At 43.7% G+C, this 5552-nt stretch overlaps 1 pseudogene; it reads right to left on the bottom strand.

The window, feature by feature from the left end:
* Positions 1-4523: 4523 nt before the first annotated feature.
* On the bottom strand, positions 4524-5113 carry LOC103299420 (rRNA-processing protein FCF1 homolog; annotated as a pseudogene).
* Between the last annotated feature and the right edge of the window lie 439 nt (positions 5114-5552).

Genomic DNA, 5552 nt, shown 5'->3' with positions numbered 1-5552 from the left:
AGGAACGGACGAATGAGAAGACAAAGGAGAGAGAGAAGGCAACACAGAGGCGACAAGGGCCACCATCGTCCTAAAAACCTCTTCTTTTTACTAAAAAGAAAACTGAGCCCTAGAGAGTTTTCCATTTATTTGGGGCTGAAAATAAACTCAGAATTAGAACTAGGTTCTCTAACACTGATTTCAAAATGTCCCTTTGTTTTAGGTCTATGATAGCATTTCTAGCAGGTTCCTTGGGAGTGGGGCTGAAGTTTCTTATTTTCAGACAATCTTTCTTTCCAGTTTCTTACATAAATGCCAGAGCCACCGTAGCTGCACATGCAGAATGTGCATCACCTATCCATCTGTGAGAGTGAGAAATCAGAAACGAGTTAAATGTCTGCCGAGAAGGTCGTACTAAAATAAACAGGCACACCCATAAATACAAGGGGATATTTGCTGCCGTTAGAGAGGAAGACACAAATCTGTATTTACTGATGCTAAGGCAAGAGCTACTGTTTACTGAGCATTTGTTAAATTCAGGTACTAAAAGCCTCACAGAGTATTTCAGTCAAGTCTGAGAACAGCACCACAGATTGACTGGTTGTATTTTCACTTTTCACTGGGGCTTTAGTTTTCTCAATTCACTCCCAAAAGTCCCCCCCAATCCATGCACATCACCCTCTTGTTCTCCCAACTTACGTGGAACTAAGTCTTGATATATTGTTGTGAAAAACAAATCTAACCTGGTTGCATAACCATTTGTGTGTGGGCTTAATTATGTGAAGTGTATGTGTGTTGTGTGTGTGTGCATGTGTGTGCATGTATGTGTATCTGTGCTTAAAAAGTTTTTGGAAGTATACACACCCAGATCATCCACCTGGGCAGTGGGCTTATGGATGATTTTCACTTTCTTTATATTTTCTATATCACTGCAATCATCTCAGAGGTATTATGTATACACATGTGTGTCTAACTTTTGGAGTTAAAATTTTAAAGTTAAATAAAGTAATAACATTAAAAGCAGCAACAAGGCTGCATTAGAAAGGGAACACCCCTTCAAATGAATTATTGAGATCTTCCCCTAAAAAAAAAAAAAAACACCCAGAAAACTTGACTTCCTGAATTCAATTTGCATTTTCTTGTCTGGGATAAATATGGGCTCAGGTCACGTTCAGATAGCATCCAGCCCTTCGGATGCTGGATGGAGGGAGGTGGGGAGGGTAGGGCTGGGGGATGCAGGACCCCATTCTGAATACCCAGCATCCGAGGTTCTCCTGACCCTGGCTCAACCTGTCTTTCTGTTCCCCAGGGAAGCCCAAGTGGAAATGAGTCTTTTGGAAAGGGCTTTTCAAAGTAGACGTCCCTCAAACTCGGCCAATAATTAACTTTTCATCCTCTCATAAAATTGAGACTGTGGCTGGTTCAAAGCCCAGGACCCCGGGCCTTAATTGAATTAACTCAGTTTTCCATCCTTGGGAAGGATCACTCCAAACCATAACATTTAGCGAGGGCTGCCCTTCCTGGCGAGAACATAGCGCCCATTGACAGGAGGACGGCCGAGTCAGGACTGTGGCACGCACACGGGGCCTGACTGGAAAACGGGACACTCTCCGACGGGGACAAAACACTTTCTGTTCCCACACTTGAAAGTCAATCGGAATGCATCTCCACACAGCGCTGTCTCGGCCAAAGCAAAGAGAGCAGCGGGTCCACTCGCCGACCGGCCACTGCACGCCCGCACCGGGCTCCCTGACTTCGTGACTTTTCCTCCGTTACTTTCTCCACTGGAAGGAATGTTCTTTCCTCTCGCCTCCACACCAACGCCTGCCCATGGCCTCCTTTCAGACCTAACTTGCCCCTGGTCTGCGATCACTGTCTCCTTAGCTCATGCTCCCTGAATCTGGCTCCCACGCATGTCCCCCTGACCATGTTTGGGGGCCTGGCTTTCTGAAATGCACAGGCTTCGCCGACTTCAGATTAAATAGTTGCGCTGCAACAGCCTGGAGGGACCTGGAGAGCATTATGCTGAGCGAAATAAGCCAGTCAGAGAAAGATAAGCATCACATGATCTCACTCATATGTGGAGTCTAATGAACCAAATAAACTGATGAACAAAAATAGATCCAGAGACACAGAAGCATGAATAGATTGCTGAACTTCATAGGGAAGGCAGGGGAGGGTGGGTGGGTACAAAAACTTGTATGCATATATGCATAACCCGTGGACACAGACAATGGGGTGGCAGGGTTTGGGGGAGGATGGGAGTGGGCTGGAAGAGGTGAATGGAGGACAATGGGGGGAGCCTATGTAACCCTTTCAACAATAAAGATTATTTTTTAAAAAGTTGTGATGCAAAGAGGAAGCCCTATTGCTCAGTGGTCTCAGTCATTCCATGAACCTGAATGAGTCGAAACAAGTCATTCTCTGTTATTTGGTTGCAGGTCAAACAATTGTAGGCGCGAAGGAGCTAAAATCACAGCGACAACAAACCCATGAAACAACAGGCCTCCCCACTGAACTGCAAGTCCCCTGCAGGCAGAGAGCGATTCTTCTGTCACCTCGCTCAGCGAGACTGGTGCTCAATAAATACCTGGCGGATGACATGTCTGTCTGTAAGTCAGGAATAAGGCATCTCCCATGCCTGGAACCTGGCACCGTTTAGATATGAAAATACGGCTTTCAGTAACTCTGAATTCTTGAAAGCTACATTTCAGAGCACTTGGGAGGGTTTGGTCTTCTTTCAAAATCTTTCTGGTCTTGTAGGGAGAGGCTCTGCCTTTGAGGTAATCTCTTAATGACCACGGACATCCACTCAAGCACAGGGCACGCAGTCTCCATCTCTGGGGCCTACGAGGAAGAGTCTCTCTGTGGGATATGAGATATAGCCTGAGATTCAAGGTTAGGGGAGGGAACCCCCTGGAATTATTTTATTTGGATTACATTGCCATAAAGCCATTGCCACTCCAACCGCGCCACTTCCCATCCGAGAGGCTCCTCTGAGGAACCTGCCCAGCTGCCTTGCCGTCAGCAAGCCTGGCTTTCTGTGATAAATGCATTTTTTAGACCAATGGTACATGCGCAGATCCTTTCCCCAAACCCTGATTCCGGGTCAGTAAAATAACTGCAGCTCTGCCCTTGACCCTCTTCGTTAATCCTTGGCGTGTACCCACTTTTAACTTTTCCCAGGACTTTTATTTTCCGAGATTGATTATTTTCAGCAGATGGATGGGGTGTCTGCGGCGAGGCATAGCTGGTTGTACCCGCAGCTCATATTTCATTAGATAAATACACTGCATGGTGTAATCCAGGATTCTGCTGGGCACCCGGTCCTGGAAGAGGCTTTGAGGATAGAAGTCAATCAAGTCCGAGAGAAGAGAGTTATAGACACTGGATTTAGCGTTGTGAATGGAGACATTGGTGGCCGACGTCTCTGTTTATTTACTCAGATAGTAGACATGTGGAGAGTCAGACGACCCACTCAGCTGTGTGTCTGCTCTAAGATGTCATTGACTCTGCATGGAATAATCTTTGGAGAGAAATAAAGCATGGCACTCATTTTTTAAACAGTCAAGGATGGATCGTGGAAAGAGGGTGAATTATGGAGGCAAATATTTTTGTATCTTGAAAATTTTCTTCAAATGGGCACGCATTTTTTTTTTTTTATGTAGTACCGATGTCTTTTTTCAGGCACGTATGAGGTTTTTTCATAAAAGAAAGCTACGTGGCCCAGATGTCACCCCTGAAGTTTGTGACGTGGCTAATGTAGGGTCCCAAGGAGTATGAGTGTTTCTTTAGATCCAGCTGCCGAATCTTCTTAGTTATCACTGTGGAGAGAGAATGAATGCTAATGCCCACAAGCAAATGTGTCCGCTGAAGTGCACATGCATGGGTATCGAGGCTGTAGGTAGCTGTAGTAGAAATGAAAATGAATGCATGGTTTATTTGTAAGAAATAAATGCTACCAAATTTAATGTTCTTGATACAAAAGATCTTAAAGAACTCCATGAATATGCCTCCCAAATAACATAAATATAGGTAAAGAAAATGAACAATTCACCCAAAGAAACATATAAATGGCCTATAAATGAAAAATGTTTAGTCTTGATAGCAATTAAAGAATGGAAATTAACATGGCATTCTTTCTTCACCTATCCTGAAGATTTTAAATGATTTCTTAACTTTCACTTTGAGTGCAGGCTGACTATAAGGAGATGGCTGGTTGTCCATTCTCATACCAACATCACTTAAAAAATATATATATATGTATATGTATATATGTATATATATGTATATATGTTTTTATTGATTTTAGCAGTCATCTGATTTAGAAAAAGATACAACAAAATTTTAAATGATACAAAATTTTATTTTCAAAACAACAGTATCATTTTCAAAATAATACCAAAAAGTGAGTGTATTTAACCATTCTCAGCTCATAAAAGCAAAGTGTGAGTGGAGCAGTAACGCATGCTGTAGCATGTTTAATAACCCTGCACTATAGAAAGTCAGTTGGAGGAAAGCAGAGAAACTTTGTCTTTTAAGTATTAGAACCGAGAGGCGCCATAATCCTCTGGCATCCGCTCAGTGTCGCACCTACGGTTAGACATGTACATGATGGGAACTCCAGGAATTTACTCGATTCTTTGTTTAAGGTCCCGGTCAACTGTGGCCACAATTAACAGTTGTGCTGAGTTACTCTCTGTACTAAGCAGTCATCTGCATAGGTTCCTTTGTGGGGGCATGGTAATCGTTCAAATCTTGGATCCTTGGCGATCCTTAGAGGCGCTCAATACTTCTGCCCAATTTCTCAATTTCAGCCATTACATAGTCAGTTATACAAAGGATACACTTGGCATAGAGACTATCCATCATTGACTGCACTAAGTCCAGTTTGGCCTTAATGGAAAAGTTGATAAAGTTGGTATCAACCAGGATGTGGTAAGGTGGGCCCCGCTGTGTGTTATATTGAAGAGTAAGCAGGAGGGGTGTTGGGGGACTTCTCTTCCTTTGAGTGCACTGGGATCTTTCTTTTCTTTCTTTCTAGGTTTTAATCCTTTTCTATAAGCCTCTGATCTCTGAGACTAAGCATTCCCTTCATGGTCACATACTTCCTTGTTTTCTTTTGCTTCCCCATGTTCACTCTGTACTCTTGTTTCTTCCAGCTTTTATTGATTTTTTAGAGAGAGGAGGGAGAGGGATAGAGAGATAGAAACATCGATGAGAGAGAAACACTGATCGGCCGCCTCCTACATGGCCCCTACTGGGGATTGAGCCTGCAACCTGGGAATGGAACCAGGGACCTCTTGGTTCATGGGTTGAAACTCAACCACTGAGCCACACCAGCTAGGCAACACCACTTTTTAAAGTTATTACGCTTCACGATGCATTTTATTACCTGGTCGTTCTCTAACCCCAAGGGCTTGTATTTTCCCCCAGAGATTAGTTGGTTATGTTTTACACATCCACCCTCCGCCCACCCCACCCCTCACCCCCCCTGCAGATAAACTCTAGAATCACTCTTGCAAGTTTCAAAGTGTAACTCTGGTGTTTTGATTGGATGAGCATGATTCCTA

Source organism: Eptesicus fuscus, chromosome 20, assembly GCF_027574615.1.
Source record: "Eptesicus fuscus isolate TK198812 chromosome 20, DD_ASM_mEF_20220401, whole genome shotgun sequence".
Taxonomy (NCBI): Eukaryota; Metazoa; Chordata; class Mammalia; order Chiroptera; family Vespertilionidae; genus Eptesicus; species Eptesicus fuscus.
This window is presented reverse-complemented; position numbering and strand designations above follow the sequence as displayed.